Source organism: Zonotrichia leucophrys, chromosome 1 (genome assembly GCF_028769735.1).
Source record: "Zonotrichia leucophrys gambelii isolate GWCS_2022_RI chromosome 1, RI_Zleu_2.0, whole genome shotgun sequence".
In the NCBI taxonomy this organism is placed as follows: domain Eukaryota; kingdom Metazoa; phylum Chordata; class Aves; order Passeriformes; family Passerellidae; genus Zonotrichia; species Zonotrichia leucophrys.
Window position 1 is genome coordinate 69,029,448 of NC_088169.1, and position 20,063 is coordinate 69,049,510.

Genomic DNA, 20,063 nt, shown 5'->3' on the forward strand with positions numbered 1-20,063 from the left:
GATAATATAAAAGGATCAGTATTTTGAGATCAAGAATAAAAATTGAGAGTATTTTAAGATAAAAGATTACAACAAATCAAAGAAATACATGTATTACTTTTAAGATATTTAACTTCAATGGGCTGTTAACTTCAATGAGATATATTTAGGGTTTTCTATGTTCAGTTCTATAGGCAATATAGAATGTGAGAGAAACAGCTGCATCTGAAATAGATCATCTGCTTTAAAAAGTAAGCAATAATTCCTTCCAAGCAAATGGTTAAAAAAACCTATTTAAATACAAATGGCTCTATAGTAGCTTCCTAATTCATTTAAGTAAGTAGAAGGAGAATTGCATGCTTGTAATAAGTTGTGTGTTCCTAAGTGGTGAAGAATACAAGGTTTGGGTTTTTTTTTCCCTATAGAAATGAGTAATCCCTGTAATTTTTGCCACAGGATATACTAAACTATTGGGGTCAAGTTCCTGTAGCTCTTGAATTTGTAAAGTTATAGAAAATCTGATCAATAGTTATTAAAGGTTCTTTATAATTTAAAAAAAAATGTAGCACACAGCACATTCACTCTCAGAGAAGTGATGTGTTTTAAGAGACAGTTCATACCACTGTAGATAAGTTTGTTAGCACTTTAAAATAGAAGTCTCTGAGCAACACATCAGCTGTGCATGTACCTCTCTCTGTGGGTAACCCATTGATACATTAGTTTTATGGAATATCTTTGTTCCAGTGTTCTTTAGAACACAGCTTCCTGCCTGCTCAGAAGGACATATCTTAACTTGTTCTTGGGACTTGTGTTCCAAGAATGTCTAAGAGAGGGCTCATGTGGGAGCTGATGTGTAGCTTACCTTAGGGCTTAGCAACAATGGCAGGACTGGATACCACCCAACGTGCTACACTGATTTTGAGTCCCAACCTCGTGACATTTTTTTGAGAGCAGGCCCAGAAATTTGTTATCCTGATCATGAACATCTAGCTTAAATGATCTCCTCTTGGATCCCAGTCTTTTATTGTTTTCATATTGAGCTGGTTGATTATATTTTTGAAGGAGGAGAATCTGTTGCCTTATCTGCAATACAGCTATGGGAGTTTCAGGGTCTTCCAAAAGAGGATATCTCATTCCTGACACGCTCACTAAGAGGAGGTGATGAAGCCTATGTAGTGCTTGGAAGAGTAACTTCATTATCATGCTATGGAATGGTAATTGTGTACATTATGGAATACTGTCAAAAAGAGCAGTGAAGTTGATTTTTAAGGAGTAGATTAAGTATTGCATCCTTCAAGATGCTTTCTGTAAGTTAAAAGTATTTTAAATTAATTTTTACAGAATTTCAGAGTATTGAGAAATTATAAATTTTGCATATAATAGACTACATTTACTGGCAGGTCTTTGAAGTGTTCTATTAACTATTTGCAATGAGATATTTTTTCTAAATAAAGACATCATGTTTGTTTAACAAGATTTTCTATATAAGTATGCCCTTCCCATTGATTTATGTTAGCATGCTATAGAAGAATTGTAATGTTGAATTTTATTTTCAACTTTTTTCTTCTTGCTGAGTTTCATCAACTAGCAAACAAAACCCCCCTACTTTCAAGCACGTCACTTTTTAACACAGGTCGATCCCTGGATGAGAACATTCATGCTATTAAAAGTCAATATTTTACTATTTTTTTAATAACTAACGTACCTATCAGAACATGTGCTAGGTTATGGTTGCTGAAGTTCATATTCTTAGTGAGGCACATGCAGTTCACCTTTGATAGGTAAGTTACAGTTGTAGATATTTCACTTTATTCTAAGATTTTTGAGAGCAGAGATCTTATTTTAGGGGGAGGAAGAGATAGGGTGACAAAAACAATAGACTCAGCTTCTCTTGAGTCTATTTTGGAAGCTGTTGTGAAGAAGTCACAAGTAAAGAGGAAAATGCATTCTTGTTTTATCAGGTTATGCTGGTGTCTCAACTCAGTTGTCTGGGAGTTACCATTCTTAGTGTCCCAGGGCAACACAGTAGTTTAAACTTTTTTTTTCATTTGTTTTGTCCTTTAAAGAACACTAGGATAAATTGCTAAACTTTATTCCTTTAGAAGCAAAACATATGGGGTTTTTGTTTGGTTTTTGGGTTTTTTTTAACAGCACAGCTGGAATTGGCAGATGCTGTTTCAAACAACCAGGTAAAGTGCAGGTAGTGTGGAAGTACTGTTGTGCAGCTGAGCTAAAGGAATTTTGATGGATAACTACTTGCCTCTTATTGTCATTGGCAAGTTTCAGGTAATTTCCAAAGCTCTAGTCTGGCAGAGAAGTAATAATTGCTTTTATGTGTATTTTTCAAGCCAAGACATACACTTTACTTTTACCAGTGTTTTTACAAAGATTCAAAATTACCACAACATTGTTGCTTAAAAAAAAAGTTTGTTTTAAAAGAAAAGGAGATATGAATAGTGACACTTGAGTGGCACGGAGAAAACTTCTGTCAGATGAACTCCTGACAGAATCTGGCAGAAATTCAAAGTCTGGTTTGTCTCTAGTAATTCCATTAGCATTTCAAAGGTTGGTGGTGTTCTGAGAATGACACAGGAGGGATTATTTTTTAAGTTAAGAATTAGTACTCCAAAGTGTTGCCTGTGCTAGGAATGTTGTTACTCTCTTGCAATAGGTAAATGGACTATATCTGAGACACCTGGTTTTCTATCAGACATTTCTCTTCTTTATCTGTACTGGCATAATTAAAGTATCAGCCACCTTTCCCCAGTGTGAATAGAGCTGTATCAGTATAAAACTGTATCTGTTGGTAGCTTATTTCCACACTGAAGGAAACAACCTGGCAGCACTGGCCTAATTCCAGGAATTGTTTTTAATTATATTGCAGTTGCTATGCCAGTATAAATTATTCCTATTGGAGATCTTGCACCAGATGAAAGTGACTTCAATCTAGTTTATTTGCCCTTATCTATATAGCCCCATAAAAAATTACACCACTTCAGTTTCACAGGTTTGATTTGCCTTTGTAGGCAGACTTGCTCTTTACACTGACTTATCTCCATTTATGCTAAAGGATATAAACAATGAGTGTTTTGACAATGAAATGCATCTTCTGTTCAGATATAAGCCTAATCTATTCAGTTAATGCTAGAACAAGTACAGTTTACTGTGAAGGTTAGAATATTTCCATCTGGCTGTGTGCACCAGAGCCTATAGAGCAGCTGTCCCCATCCTGAATCCTAACAACTCTGTTATTCAGCATGAAGTGCAATGTTTTATCAACTTTCAACTGCTCTTTTATAGAACAGTGTCTTGCCTCACTTTTCTACTATCCAGTATGTGTTACCTAAGAAAGAGTTAGGAAGGTTGAAGTCGGAATATAAGAATTTGGATCACTTGTAAATAGGGCTGATCTGCATGTGCTATTCTATACAGATATTGTTGAGTAGATTCAGATCATCTGTTTTAAAGCTACAAGTGAGGGAGAGATCTTTAAGATGTGGGGAGGGGATTGTGATGGGGAAAAGAACTGAAAATAAGTATAAAATCAGTCTAAGTATACTGCTATAAGCATGGGAACAGTAAAGAAGGGACCTTGCCAGAGACTAACTCACAGAAACAGAAAGAGCCAAGAGCCCAGGGACCTTTGACCATTCAGAGAACATTCACTAACTTTAATTAGCTGTTCTCTGTCCTGTGCTTACTGATTTTCTTCCACCTCTTGCTGTCTGTTCTACCTCTTCACTTCTGCTTCATTCCTGCATACTACATATGCTTCCTCCCACCCAATGTGCCCTCCTTACCCTGTACCTCCTTCTGTGTTGTTTGCAAGCAAAAGCCACCTGCAAAGTAGAGCTACTGTTACATTTACTGCAGTCCTGCTGTTTGTGCTGTGTGTGGACTTTTCCCCTGTGCTGTCTTACCTGTTTAGACTTCTTCTTTTAATGTGGTCAGGGACCTTTTACTGTTCTGTGTATTTGCTCTATCCAGCATAAATGGAACTCTAATTTTCATAAGTCCTTAGAAAACCTTAAGTGTGGTATAAGAATAATGTTCCTTTATCCTGTTCTTTTATAAAAATCATTCACAAGCAAGTGACCACCCTTAATGAGATGAAACATATGAGATTCCATGGGATAAAAAAGAATTTTGCTCTTGCAGTCTTTCTATAGGTGAACCATGATTTAAAAGTATAATGTTACAGCTGTGGTTATATTAGTGTCCAGCATAATAGGATGAATGTTTCAGAATGAATTTTCTATTTGCTGTGTTTGCATTGCACTTGCAGTGGTTTGCAAATTGCTGGTTTGTTTTCCATGTCTTACAGCTATATAATTTGCTTTCTAGAAATCATTTTGGTAGGTGTGGGTTGCTTGTCAGAAATCTGTTCCGAAGCTTGAGTGCAAAGGAAGCAGGGTACTAATGATGAATAAGAATGGATATCTTGAGGATAACAATGGATATGGCATCTTCAAAAGCAGTGGCATTCTGGTAAGAATTTGCATGTAATTTATTAAACACAACGTGATAGTTCTCAGTAAAATGTGTTTGTGTCTCTCTCAGAGGATTTGTCTGATGAAATTTTCTTCTAAAATGTGAAAAGTAGGAGGATTGCTCTATATCATGAAGTATTTTAAATTCTGAAGCATTGTACAACAACTTTACTTAGCATTGAGTTCTTGCATATAAAAATAGTGAAAACATCTTTTTAAAAAAGTTATTTTAGAGAGGGAGTTAGTGGCCATTTATGGCTCACTGTTTGTGAGCCTGTTTCTCTGAATATTTAGAACTGGATATTTTTGAACTGTCATTTAAAAAAAACAAACTGCTTTTTTTTCACTCAGAGTATATTCTCTTGTGGCATATTTCACCACTACACATGAGAATGTTGTAACAGGCATTGCATCCAGCTTTGCAGGAGATACAAAACACATAATTATTGACAAAGTAATCATAGCTGGAAACTTTTAATCCTCATATTGGCTAAAAAAATATGGCAGCATGCTAAGTTAATGATTGTTGGAAGTTTCACACCATTTAAATAATGTACACTATTAGAAAGTGCAAGTAAAAACACCAATTAAAGTTTTACTGTAACTGCAATGTAGTACAAGGGATTCCTTTAAGTTTAGTATTTGAAATCACTTAGGCCAACAATTCCCTAAGCAAAAATTTTTGTTTTCACCAAAGCAAAGTATATTCTTATCTTTGTAGATAACGACTTCTTGAAATTAACAAAGAATTTGTGCCTCTTTTCCCTCCTATTCTTTGAATCCCACTGGTGGTTTATATTGAAGTGGAACTGTTCTGTGGCAGCTGGCAATTCTCAAAGCTCCTTGGTTAAAGGTGTTTTGAGGTGCTGGATGTGCATATGCTCTGTAGTAAAGAGCAGCACAGGCACTGCACATTCTTCTGCTGAGCCAGTTTCATAGCTGAGATAGCTGTTCAAGAGCGTGCTGCTTGCAGTGAAGTCAGGGTTTAGACACACCTCAGGAACTCTGAATTTTGTCATGCCCTGCAGAAAGCAGCGGTGGCCGGGAGCCGATTCACAAGCGGATTAGGCGTTAATCGGATAGTCTGTGTTGGGCAGAGGGCTGGTGGCTCATGTCTGAGTGCTAACAGCGGGCCTGGCAGAGGCCTTAGCCCTGCTCAGAGGCAAGGATAAGGAGCTCAGACACATCCTTGTGCCAGCGCAGATACTTCCCATGCACACACAGTGAGAGCAGGAAAACAGGGATGTATTCTCATGGGGGTGAGCGCCAGCCAGGCTGGCAGAGCCCAGCTGCTCTGGGCTCCATTGCACAGTGTAGATGTACATCATAACAGGTACCTAGGGCAGCATTCATTGAAACAGAGCATCCTCACTGAGATACTGAGGGAGGAAGGACAGAGAATGCCTGGTAGGTAAGCTCCTGAAAGGTCTGTGGCCACACTCCAAAGATCTCATATAAGTACATAAGTTAGACCTAAAAAGATTAATGTAAGCAGTCTCCTTATTTGAAATTAGATTGGCAAGCAAGGTGACTAAGAGTGGCTATTCAATATCCCTTTCTCTAACATTCAGTTTTTCATTCTTACTTTTGAGGTGGGAGTGAGATAAAATCTGGCCCTCAAAGTACTGTGTACTCATTCCAGTGCCAAAACATGAAACACAAATCAGCACCTTAAATTTAGGGGCATACCAGGTTCCCTAGTGCACTTGGACAAATATGCATGTTAGATATATGAATGTAAACTTAGCTGCTTTGATGTACTTGTAAATGGTTTTTTTTTTGACTGCTGTGATTCTCTGGGCTAATGTAGTAAGAAGCTAATGGAGAGGAAACTAGGCTGCTCTACAACTTTTATTTTTCTTGCCAAGCTAATCTTACACTCAGGTTCATTGCATGTCAAGTGTTTGGTTAATTATTTTATCTTATTTATATTTTAAACCAACTTTTTTCAGGGGGAGGAGTGGAGGGAGAGAGGGCCAAGGGAGTGGTGTTAAGTTCTGAGTTTTAAATTCCCTCAGATTCTGAAGGAGGATACCAGTGAAGAAAAACCTACTTTGCAATTTCCCTGTTGTAGAGGTACTTTATCTGTGGGTGCAGTAGTTATAAAAGTCAAGTCTGGAGTGTCTTTTTTTGTTGGTCTTTTCTAAGATGACTGTACTGACTGGTATGGTTTCAAATAAAAACAGTTAAGTTATTGACTTGTAAAAGAGTTGACTGTCATTTTCTGCTTAATTCCTCTTTTGCTGAATAATTTCTGTGATATTAACTTCATTTGTGACACTTTACTAGGTGCAGGCCTGAGGGGGAAAATGTTATAGTTCTTTCACAATTCATTGGTTTGTGGATATTTCTGTTATGTTGTTTCCACACTGAATGACTCATATGTTAAATGAACATGCCAGCCCCAAGGCATGCCCTCGCTATTGCAGCCCACAGTGAAACTTGATGCCATTGAACAGAAAAATGTGGAAGATGCTCATATCCGTTTGAATCCTTGGGAAGTTCTGTGCACTTTGGACACGTGTGCTAGCAATTACTCAATGTATGTTCTTTCAAAAAGCCGTGGTATACCATGATTGCTCTTTTTCATACTGTTGATTTGCTGAGTTTGTAAGCTGCATCTGTCTTGTGAACCCAAGTTGGAACTGAGAAATGGTAATTTTTAGGGTTTTTTTTGTTTCTTTTAACAAGGTGGTACAGTTTCATTGTATTCATTTCTGGACTGTTTGATGAGAAGCTACAGAAGTATCTGATTTGCATTGCCACCTGTGCATTTTTTAAGTTATTTTGACAGATTCAGAAATTGTTTTATTTTGGAAGTTGATAGCACAGATCTAATGCTCTCCACATTGCGAAAACACTAATTAGTATTAGATTGAACAAGCTGGACCTGATTACCTTAGCTCTCTTTGAGTTTTGGCTTTCTTACCCATTTGATTTTTCATTGTTTAATAAGAATGTGAAAGACGAAACAGATTTACCTATTGATGAAGTCACAAAAATTATCACATTACAGAAGCTTCATATCAGAATGTTGCTAGGAGCAGGCTCTTTGATATCTGTAATAGGGAGAGAGATGTGCACTCGCAGCAGTGAGAGGAAGGGCTTTGAAAAGTATATGAAGTAAAACTTTTTTGATACCGTTTTGAATCTTTAGGACATTTTGGGTTTTTTTCATGTGCCATATATTGGTGTAAACTCTAAGTCTTCATTGATTCATATAGTGAAAGTATGTGTATGGCTCCAGAATTTTTGTTCTGTGGTTTTGTTTTGTGGTTTTGATAGGAGTGAGACAGATTGCTGTGACAGGATAGATAAAACATATCACAAGGCAGGTATTTTGGCTTTTAAATAATGGTCTTGTTCTGTCGTGCATAGTATGCAGTGGAGGAGTTCATGCCAAAGTGAACAGATACATTTACGGGAAGACCACTCTTCAATATAAATTTTTCACTCAACATTACTCATGGCTGTCCTTTGAGTGCAGCTTTTTCTGTCTGTGTCCCTGCTTGTTTTCATGAGGAGGTTGTCACTGCCCACCTAACTCTACTTTCACTGATGGGGAGCTTGTCTGTCCCATCCCCTGTCAGCTTTGGCAGCAAGACCAGGCATGTTAATGAAAACTATGTGCAACTGTTAACAACATCGATCACAATTGCACAGGAAACACTGGAAGGCAATAAAAGCAACTGTTTCAATCCGGTTTGCAGTTCTAGTGCCCCCAGACCAAGTCATCTCAGGTCACTTAAGGATGTCTCACTAAAATGATATTAAAACATATAAAGTTATAACAAGTCTACTGTTTGATCTTCAAGTGGTGTTGAGGTATAGGCAAGAAGGAGGAGGTAGCAAAGTGAAAATACATCAGAAATTACTGCTCTGGCCAGCTGATGTGTTTGAAAGAATGGTGTGATGGTGCAGAGGGTGGTAATCTTGTACAGCTGCGTTTGCTTATAATAGACCATAGTAACAACAGCAAACCAGAAAGTTTGTGGTGTACTGGTGTATTCCACATCTATAGGTGTAAAAGCTGCCTCGCTGGACTTCTTGCAGTCTTTGGCTTGTCAAGAGCCTTCTTTGTCTGCCAGGAGAGATCCTGGAATCGTGCTGGTGTCTGCTGCAGCGTGTACAGTTTTAGTCCTGCTCTCTCACTTTCCCGCCTGTTCCACATAATTTTTTCTGTTCCTGTACTGCATGATGAGGATGTGCAGCTCTCAGGTAAAGCTCAGGGGCTGAGTTTTGACTAACAAATCAGGGTTTCTTACAAGTACAGAAGGAGCGTCGATGTCAGGGACTGGTGGTACCATCCTTTTCCTTTTTCCGTGGAATCCTTCAATGCTTTTCTCTCGGGGGGATGGGGAGGTGGCTTCACCCGTGGCAGTGCTCAGCTCTGCCGGTTACCTGCGCACGGACGGTGTTGCACATGAGCCCGTCCGAGTGGCCTCAGAGTGTTCCCGTGGGATCTGTCCTCGGGCCAGCGCGGCCAGAAATGTCTCCATTGGGATGCTCCGGGCATGGCCTCGGTGCCTTCAGCCCGCCGGGGCAGGATGTGAGCGGCTCCTGCCCGGGCCGGCGGCATTAGGACCCGGCAGGTCGTGCCTCCCTCTGTCCCCCTCCCTCGGCAGGGCGCTGGCGGCGGCTCCGGGCAGCGGCGGCGGCCGGGGCTGGGGCTGGGGCTGGGGCTGGAGGGACCTTTGCCCGCCGAACAGCCGCTGCACCGGGCGGGCGGAGTGCCCGCTCCACGCTGCCTTCATGTCAGGTTCCTTTTGTGCGCTTATAGCAGAAACTTCGCTCTTCCTTCCGTGGTTATGCAGGGGATTGTGGCACTTGTTCTTCTTTGAAAACGTGCTTTGGCTAATGTTAAAATCCATCGAATTTAATGCCTACATGATATTCGCACTACAAGACTTTCACAGCAACTACTATGTATCCTGCTGAACTCTTTTTAGTATCATATTTGAAACAAGACCGTAAGAATAAGAGTTCTAACCATTAAATTAGAATTAGACTGGAACAGAAGTTGATATATTATCTGACACTTGGCTTCTGTAGTGCCTGTCACAAAGTAATGGCTCTCTTAAACTGCACATTAATCATCAACAACAAGTTCAGAAATGTCTGTTTCAGTCCAGAAACTCTTATTACCAAATAAATAGCGTTGGTACTGTTTATTACCAAATAAATAGCTTTGGTACTGTTGGAATGAGCAAAGAAGTGTCTTAACAAGAAATTCCTTTACATCTAGATATAGTAAGTTTACACCCTTTCTCCCATGAGTTTAGTTTATTGCTCTTGCCCACCTTCTGCTTAAAAGGAAAAAAGCATGGGACAACTTTGCAGATAAATGTCCAATGAGGTATATTTCAAGTTATGTACATTCAGAACATACTATCAAGCATATAATAGCTTTAGAAAAGCAAAATGTCACTTTTATTTCAGAGTAATTTGTTAATGGGATATGTTATTAAAACAATCACAGGTAGAAACTATAGAGCTGAAAGGTAAATCTGCCAAGTGACAGTTCTTGCACTCAAATACACGGCCCATGAAAACATCAAAACAGTAAGTCACCCAAGGAGAATAATTTTTATGTTCTTAGTATCCTGGTGGTGAATGATCTGCTTTCAGAACACAGATGATGTTGCCTTTTGGGTTCAGAAGTTTTATATAGCCTTTCTGCAACCCTGTTGCATTGCTTTTATTCCAGACAGTTTTCCTATCATTGCTGGCAATAAGGTCTTCTCAGACCCCCAGCTGCCCATGGACTGAAATTCCCTTCTCTACCAGAACCAGAGCCTACACTCAAGTATCACCGCATGAAGTTCATGTAGCTTTTTAAATCTCTCCATTTCTTGTGTCCTAGTACAAGCTGTATTCTCTTTATCCAAGAAAGAATTCCCAGGCAATCTTTTTGGTTCTTTGTGCTCTCTATGTTATTGACGTGTGAGTCTTCACTTTTACTATCTCTTGTACTGTGTGATGCTGCAGCCTGTTACTTCTGCCCTGTTTACCTGACCCAGCCCCTGACTAGGTCTAACCTTGCATTAACAGTGCTAGCAGCCTCTCCTGCTCCCCCACCTCCAGACAATATTATATTCTCTTTACCTTCTCAGATACAATGGGAAAAATCAACCAAAATATATGATGCCACATCTTTATCCTCTCTTTCATTTTTGCCTATCCTCATAAAATTAAGACTCTGCTCCTTGATAAAAAATTATAATGCTATATGTTTTATATAGGTTATAATGCTATATATGTTTTTGTAATTGCCAATACAACAGGGCAGCGTGGGTCTCAGTATGTGCAGTGACAATGTGCATTTCAAACTAAACCAGGATGATCTTATCAAGATAACCAAGCAGTATAGTTGTGGCATGCTAAGGACTCAGTGCTTTAGCTAATTCTAGCTGGCTTGTCTGTGGGTGAGTGGTAAGTAGTCAGTTTTTGGGTGCTTGTTAGCAGGATTTGTGATGAGAATCCTTGTTAAAATAATCTCTTTAAAAAGTGATAAAGGGAACACTGTTCAGTATCAGGTCTTTGAAAAATAGGCAAGCTTCTAAGAAACTGGCTGTGATTGGAAATGAGGAAAAAAGATGTTTTAGATAGAACCTGCAGTGATGGAGTAAACAAGTTCATAATCATGCAGTTTTTAATTTTTCATGTACTTGACTTTACTGCTTACATAAAAGTTAAATGTGTCCAAACTTTAGTTGTTTCAAAACCTTCTAAAGACAACTACTGTTGTTAATGAGCTATTAATAGTATTTAATGCAAACTGTAGGAAGAGTTTCTGTGAGATTGTGAATAAAATTTCAATAATGAAATCAATTTGCTATTCCTTTTTTACTTTATATTTTACATAGGCATATCTGCTTATCATATGTGCTTAAACCATAATACAGTTTCCCATTTGGTAAAATACCTCCTAATTTTTGAGTAGATGTTAACTATGAGTAAGTGGCTTCCTGATTTCTCTATGTAGCAACTGATTTAATTTATACTGTCATTGATAGGGACATTGTGTTAAGATTAATAACTTCATTTCCATGATAATTAACACGAATTGGTTATATATGATGTGAAAAAAACATTTCTTCTGCTCAGTTTTGAATTTTCCACACTTTCAGTGCTTCTTTGTATTTTTCTTGTGTTGTAGATAGCAAGCATACAAATGTCGGATCTGACCTCTCTAGAGCAATTACTTTACATGTGCATGCATGCTATTCCTAATTTGAAACTTTCTAATTTCTCTTCATAGGATATTTTCTATGTTTAGTGCTGTTCACACTTGAACCCTGTCAATATCTTTAGTATCCTTTTGAAGGGAGAGTGACCTGTACCTCATAGGAGATTTTTTTTTTATGGTAAGGTCACAGCACTGATTTTTATAATCCTGTTACACTGGTTTTCTTCTAATTGTCTTTAATTGTTTAGGCTGCCTGTTTTATTATTTTTATTTTGGTTATAGTGGTGTGTTTTCATTTTCACTAAACTGCTTCAGTGGGCCCTGGTTCCTTCCTGAGGCCAAAGCAACTGGTGTGTTTTCCCAGTATGGGATGACTGATCTAATGATTGACTTCCATTAAACAAATGCGATCCTACCAGCCCCTTGCACCTGACACTGGCATGTAGTGATAGGACAAGGGTTAATGGCTTCAAAGTGAAAGGAGATAGATTAGATGTTAGGAAGTAATTCTTTTCTGTGAGTGTGGTGAGGTACTGGAACAAGTTTTCCCAGAGAAGCTGTGGATGCCCCATCTCTGGAAGTGTTCAAGGCCAGATTGGATGGGTCTTTGATCCACCTGGTCCAGTGAAAGGTGTTCTTACCCATGGCAGGGAGAGTTGGAACTAGATGATCTTTAAGGTCCCCTCCAAACCAAACCATTTTATAATTGTATGACTTATCTAATTGAAATTGATAATTAAAACAACTCCTGAAATGGGGCAAGGACTTTATAGCTGATGGCCCTTGTCTTTTGTTTTTCATGGAAGTTATCTTGGCCAGACCTTTAAACAGCTCTTTAAAGTGTCAGTGCTTGTGAGTATGTGAACATAAGATTGTGAGTAAATTCAGTCTATGAGAGGCTAAATGTTAGTGACTAACATGAATTTATCTGGAGATTTTGTAGGTAACTGTTACCCTCCCTTTGCCTAACACATTGAGTTTTATCGCACTGAGTTCCTTACAGTTGTGTCTTTAATTTGAAACCGCATAAAACATAGACTGGTTTTTTAAATGGGTTTGTTTTAATATGTATCTGTTATCTGTCTGTCATCATTTAAACCTTATTTAGTGTTTCTGGGGTCCACTTACTAATTTTGGTTAGATTAATAATTTTCCTTCATTCTGAGTAACTGAAATGACTGCAGATTTTCTTCCATGATACTTGCCCCAGTTTCTGAATTATTAACAACTGTACTGTAATACAGGACCAAATACGTCCCTTTCAGCATTTTGCAGTTAACTCTTTGCTATTAAAGACATTTATTATCATGAAATCAAATAATTTAATTCCATATTTTCCCTGATTAGATTTTGATCAGATTTTCATCTATGACTGACTGTGTCCTCATTTTTTCTGTGATTGCTTCAGGAGGCATTTTTCTCTTTGGGCTTTGAAAGAACTTGTTTTCTGTTATCTGGAGCAAGAACTAGATTATCACCAGTAGCAGTTTTCTTTTCTATTTTCTTTTTTACATGGTGCCTGTATGACTTTTGATTATTGTTTATGCAGCCCATTCCAATGTCAAATCACCCTTTATATGAATGAATTCTTCTTGATATCCCAATTCTTCCTGATATTCTTCTTTTCCCTTCTCTGTTTTTTTAGCTATGTTGATTTGTCTTGAGGATTTGCCCATGATTCACAGTGGGGAGAAAAAAGCCAGTGCCAGATATGAATGCATTCCAGGTCTTTATTATAGGATTGAGGAATTTAGTAAACATCAGGGTTGAAGTTAGTGCACAGAGCTGTGCACCATTCACCAGGCATATGTGTGTAATGCTATGATAATTACATGATCAGGGTCTGTCTAATGAAATACTGTATAGCGTTGTAAGACTGCTTTTGTATAGTTGTAAAATAGTTCCTGTGATGCTTTGCATCACGCAGATGTGTGCTGGAAAGGATATCTGCAATTTTAAATTCTAGCAGTGTAAATATAATACAGCTGAAAGTAGCAAATACACAGAGGAAAATGGAAATGCTAGTAGTCAGGGAACATTCAAACTTTAGGGATCCAACTCCTGTAACTAAATCAAAAGACTGATTTCCTTAGGCCATTTCCACAGTGTATGCAGAGATTCCTTCACAGGACATTTTGTAGCATTTCAGGAGTTCCTTCAGCCAAATCTCTCTTAAGGAGCCTCTCTCTATTTACTGTAGGGTAGGATCTGTCTCCTACATACCACTCTTGCTTACTTTTGACATTTGAAAACAGGTGATGTGTATATAACTGCTTATCACACAATTTGCTCATTGGGGCTGTAAGGGCAGGTTAGTAAGCTGAATTTCAAAGAAAGCTTTGAACAACAGTCATGCAGTATGTTTTCAGATATTTAAGGGAGTTTCCATAAAGTGTAAGGTGTAAGACAGAAAAAGGCACAAGAAGTTTTTTTTGAAAATACACCATGTGGGTGTGAGAGAAGCTGGAAACTGGACTCCTGACACTGAATGGCAGGTGGGAGATAGGAAGGGAAGACATACAAGAAGCATCCCTGAAATTTATTTTTGTATCAGTAAAAAGTGGAGGGTTTTTAAGGTGTTTTAGCCAAAAAACCCATAACAATCAAATTAGACAGCATGATCTAATGGTCTTTTGAGCTATGTTTTATGAAAATTAGCCCGGTTTCAAACATGAGTAAACCACAGTTGTCTTCCTGAAAAAGATTAAGGAGAAATAGGTGTGGTGGTGATCAGCAAGGATGGACCTTGAAAGTAAAGACAAGTGGCAGATGCTGCAGAAATATCCAGGGAGAGCTGTGGAGATAGTGATGTGTTCTCCAAGTGATTGACAGGAAAAGGGTTTTTGCAGCAGTTCTCTGACTGAATGTGTGTGATATGAGCCTGTGTTTGTCAAAAGCAAAGAGAAAAAATGCTGCTGAATCAAAAAACAGAGAGCAAAATCTTGCTGAATCAAAACATGATGATGATGATTAACCAATTGAATACTTTAGCTGATTGGGAGGATTAAGAAAAATACCATCTTGGAAATGTTGCATTGAAAGTATCTGCAAATTATGAATATGAATCTTGGGATTTGGAGTATCTTTGGGATGTGAGGTGATGCTAGAGTTACATGTCTGAGCAATAGGCAGGATGATGGTGTAGCTGTGCAGCTTTGTGTGGGTCACCAACAGTTAAGTCATTCATAGGAAAAACTGTAAAATCTGTCCTCAAATATAATTGTATTATTTGACGTTCTTCACTCCTACAACTGCTTCCCACATAATATTGCTTAGAATATTTCCCCACCTGCCACAAAGGACTGGTCATTGTTGAATTTGATTTGTAATGTCACAGTGGGATGCCTAGTATGAAAAGATGTATTTTGCATTTGCTGGGAAGGCACTGATCTTTTCATTTGGTTTATAGTAATGGTGAACACAGATGCAGTAATTTCCTTACAATTAAATTATGAAGTTGAGTTTTCTAATAACAATACTCCATAGTATTTCAGTAATAATTAATTGATCCTGTTCCTCAGTCTGATTCTGCCTGATGATACAAGAATTCCCCCCAGGAGGAGGAAGCTTTCAGCTTGCTTGAGAATTTTATAGCCAGGTCCCATACCAGCCACAGTCATTTTCCCTTACTCCTTCAGCATGTCCCGGAACTCACAGGTTGAGAAAGGACAGAGGAAATACATCTACTCTTGGCTAACTTTCCAGTGGTGTGTAGTTGTATGGACATGGTAGCAAATAGGTGTGAGTTAGAACTTTCTCTAGGCTTTTCTGACTTAAACCAGGGAAGAGGCAGCTTTAGCATCAAGGAGGCATAGTCTGAAGAAAAAAAATCCAAACAGCTTTTTTGTTGTTGTTGTTTTTCAATAAATTTCTGCCAGGTGTGGAAAACTAAACTGTTAGTGTATGTTTGCAACAGCAAGAAGAAAGGTTGTCTTAGGTGTTGAGTAGTTAGGTGTCCAGATTAAAAAGATAACACTTCAGGAAAAGAAAACCTGCCTTTCTTTGGAAATGTAACTCTGGCAAGGAATTCGATATTAATGGTCCATCAATAGTTTCAAGTTGTTCAAAGAAAGAGCAGTGATAGCCAGATAAGGCAGTAGATTACTCTCTGCTTGATGAACATTTGTGAAATCATAAATTCATGGAGCAAACATACCCCATGGGCATACTGGGTCCTGGGGCCTCTGCCTGCACCAGGCTGAGCCCTGCCAGCTGCACCTTCCCCCCAAGTCCCTGTGTGCCTACTGAGTGACCCCAGGTTTGAGGCTTGAACTCTCTGGAGATAAAATAGCCAAAATCTGACCCTTCATTTGAAGTCCAGTGTTGTAGATTCTTTACTATGTGCCAGTTTCAGACATACATGTGGGATATAACTGGGAATTCAATATTAAAATGGGAGTAAATATTTTGTTATCTGTCCTGAGCTAACACCAATTCTGAAAAGATAAACACATCATTTCTTCACAAATTTTGGAAATCTCATCTGCCTTGCATATCTGAGTTTACGTATATATAAGTGGTCTAAGTTAGTGTGTCATCTTGGCAAAAAGGCTTCTTAATGTCCCTGTGCATGGAAAACTTTGTAAATACTACTATTTTTTTCCTATCCAGAAATAATAGCAGTTTGAGTCCTTATCTCTCTATGAGTGCTATAAGCAAATCAATGTCCCAGTGAATTTAAGATGTTCATGTCCTCGTGTATCTTGAGTTAATTTTTAAACTTACTTATTTTTTTAATGTAAAGGATCTTGCTGCAGCTTAAGCCATCCTCTAGGAGGTACAAAAGTAATCAGAGATTGTTGATTGTCTTGAACATTTTTTGGGTAGAAGGTGTATTTAAATTGATTTGTCTGGTTACATGCTGATCTCTGAAGGTGTAATTCTGCTCAAGTAATAGGAAGAACGGTATCATATTCCTGGACAATTCATTCTGTCTTTGGTCCGGCTGTCTCAAAGAGGTCATGCTAGTGAAGGTACAAGGGGCAGTGATGACATTTACAGGCATGGTGAATTGGCCATTGTGGCCTCCCAGGCTGAGAGAGAGCCTCAGGCAGAGAGGAATCATGGACCCCTTCCTGGTCTATGGGGTGGATGATAAGTGCTGGAGTGGAAGTCTGGATGACACAGTTCCCCATGGTGGAGCCTGTGGGGATTCCATGTGCTTGTGCCACCATAAATCTGATATTCCTGTAGTGTCTTCACTGCTTCTGTCACACTCTCTTGTTGTGTTAAAGTCTGTATTTCAGTGGGCAAACCTCATTATGAGGTAGGCATTTTTTTGCTAATCTCTCCTCTCATGAGCAGTTGAATGATACTGGGTGCATGCTACCATGGGGCTTTACTGAAACCCTGGGGAGACACACTGCCAAGCTAGAACTTCTCACAACCTTCAGATAGTCATAGCAATGACAGTTCTTATAGAAATATCATTTACTTTCTGTCAGTTTTACAGTGTTTTAAAATACAGGCAGATACCTTATTTTAGTTTTGGCCATCGTGTTACTAAGAGGCTGATGAAGATAAATCACCTTTATTGATTTTAGACCACTCTCTTTTATTAAAAATAATAAAACAAATTACATATAACAACAAAAAAGCAGCAGCACACAGGAGGTGAGCAAACACTGCAGGTACTTGTGTTTGCCTGAAGGGGAATGTGCTGTGATCAATTAATGCTCTATAAATTTCTTGGCATAAGAAATTACTGTTGCCTTTGCTGTAGCTGCAGCATTTTAGGGTAAAAATAGAGATCTTGTCATGGTCTAGGCACTCAGATTATTTTTCTGTGATTAGTGTGGTGTCTCTTTAATTAGAGCTGTATGCTGTGTTACCTGATTTCATTCTTTTTCTCTTTACATATTTAGGTCCCAGTCCTGTAACTGGATTTGTTCAAATGGACCTCAAGAGCCTGGGGGCCTGATGAAGTCCATGGGACTCTGGTGACTGCAGGTTCTCACTCTGAAGATCTGATTGTAGGCCTGAACCTTAATTTCTATTTTGTTTTCCTGTCTGTTTGCTTCTTAAATGATGAAAATTATCCTTTGAAATGGTGTTGTCTTTGAGTCTCATGCACATCCACTTTAGTAGTGTTCAGACACTGTGTGCTTGGGATGTTGTCAGACATTGTTAAAATATTTCTGTTCTGTTGTGTGCCTAAACCTCCTGATTGCTCTGATTATTGTATTAGATTTTTCTGTTTAGTGCCTTTCTACCTAAAATAGAGAAGATCATCACCTGTGTTTTCAGTTGTGATATTTCTCTTAACTCAAATTTTTAAGTCAGAGTAACTGTTGAAACTGTTCAGGTTATTTTTAAAGATACAGGTAGATTTGTTTATTTCTTGCTGAACTCAAAGTATAATATTTTATTTTGCAAACTTGGTAGCCTAGTATTACTAAAAGCTTACAGTACGATGATACTCTGATGTAATAAAATAAGTAGGAAATGACCCTTTTACTAGCTCTCCTGTTGCTTTTCTATTCCTGTGGCTGTGGTTACACAACATACGACTGAGAGTGAAGATATTTTTACTTTTTGAGCCAGTGTATACCTTTTGTTGACAATAAGTGCTGTTCCCTGTCCTATTCCATATTGCAGTTTCACTGAATAGCCTTGGTAGAAGCTGTAGAAAGGACTTTGAAAAATCACATGTAGAGTGTGATCACAAATAGAGTGTGAGAGAAAAAACAGATGTGTTCTATCTCTATACATGTTAGTATTTATGTTCTATATATTTTTAAAGCAAGTGTGTAGCAGTGTAGGGTAATTAAGAGGTCCAAAAGATCCAAAACATCCTTTCCATACAGAGAATCAGAGAAACTTTTTTGGTTTTTGTAGGCTAATTACAATGATATTAAGGAGCTTCACAGAATTTGATGAATTTTTGCATATTCCCTGAACAGAAAAGCACCATTGTCCTGTTAGACCAAGGAGAAAACTGAGCCACTTGTTTAGTCAATAGTAAAGTCAATGATATTAAATGGATTCTCCTGCCTTTTAACCTTATGCCTCTGGCTCCATTTTTCCCTCAAGACCAAAACCTTCCATTGCCATCATCTGCTTTGCATTTCTACGTGAAATGCCCAAGGTGTTTGTGTTTGGACCCCCAGAAAATGAGGAAGACAAGGCTGGTTGGCCACCTGCCAGGGCGCGAGGTCTGACTCGCTCCTCGCTGCCGGGGCTGCTGGTGAAGGCAGAGGCAGAACTGAGTGTTCTGTGTGGCATTCAACTGCCTTAACCACATGCCCATCGCTCTCTTCCTGTAGTTGTCTGTCTTGTTCTCAGCAGAACTCCTAAAGGCAACGTGTATACCAACCAATAAATAATCCAATTTGATGCACAGCCCTGATTCACTTCCTGAGCTGTGTCCTGCACACACAGAGTGGCTGCAGTCCCATGGAAAAATTCAGCACAGTGCACAAGGCCAAAGAGTAAGGCTGTTAAGCATCTTTAAACTTTGCAATGAAGCAGTGTTCTTTTAATGTCACTTATTCTAGCCATAGCTCAAAGTATTTTTGACAAGAAATAAGAGGAAAATGAAAGCTTTTAGAACTGGTTGTAACCAATTCCCTGTGTAGCCTGTGAACGTGAAATGCAGCTCAGTGAAACACAGAACGTCAGCCGATGGGAGGAGGCTGGCCACCTCCAGGGAGCAAGGGAAGGAAGAAGGATGGGTGCTTAACACCATGGCTGTATCCAACTTGCTTCCAAGTCTCAGGGACTAATGTTGACCCTAGCTCTTTAGTTTTTGTTTTCTCTTCAGCATTCCCAGCCCAAAAATTAGCTCCTCCAGAGCTTCTCAGTGCAATAGACATTGGGAGTGTTGCTGTAGTCTGCTAATCATTTAAATAAAAAAAAAAGAAATCAAGGATGGGCTTTTCTCCTACGTTTTCTTGTTGAAAAATAAGAGGAGACGCTCTCAGTTCTCTCCACGATGAATTTCAGGGGCTATGCTTCTGATCCTTGATCTCACAAATAGATGGCAAAAACTTTAATAATAGAAAATTTTGCTCTTGGTTTACCTCTTTAATCTTCTTTTCAGTCAAATTGTAGTGGCCTATTGTGTTTGGAAGCTACCAAGGATGCTGTGTAGACTCCAGTGCCAGAGCAATTGTGTTGAGAACACAAGCTCATCTTGTTATCTTTTATGTTAGTATTTGGTAGCATAATAAGTTTTTTTTCAGAGAAACCTTGCCAGATCATGGTCTGAGTTTCAGTTTTTGTTAATGTCTTCTTTATCTATGGATAGTGCTTGAGATTTGGTCACCAAGCCTAGTGATTTGCTATGAGGAAAACAAAACAACCTCAACTTTGCTTTTGCATGTTTTTCTCTGAGATATACAGTCTTTTCTTGCAAGTAATGCAGCAACTTCCTGTAAAAAGAGCTGGTGAGAATACTATTAGGG

At 38.6% G+C, this 20,063-nt stretch overlaps 1 long non-coding RNA gene across 4 annotated transcripts in view; it reads left to right on the forward strand.

Annotated features, from left to right (window-relative positions):
* Positions 1 to 19,525, forward strand: part of LOC135449500 (uncharacterized) — a 34,112-nt gene extending 14,587 nt beyond the window's left edge. For all 4 annotated transcript variants that reach the window (XR_010440754.1, XR_010440753.1, XR_010440752.1 and 1 more), the window contains exons 5-6: positions 4,324 to 4,467; positions 17,523 to 19,525. This is a non-coding gene — a long non-coding RNA (uncharacterized LOC135449500). The remainder of the gene's footprint in view (positions 1 to 4,323; positions 4,468 to 17,522) is intronic.
* Positions 19,526 to 20,063: the final 538 nt, after the last annotated feature.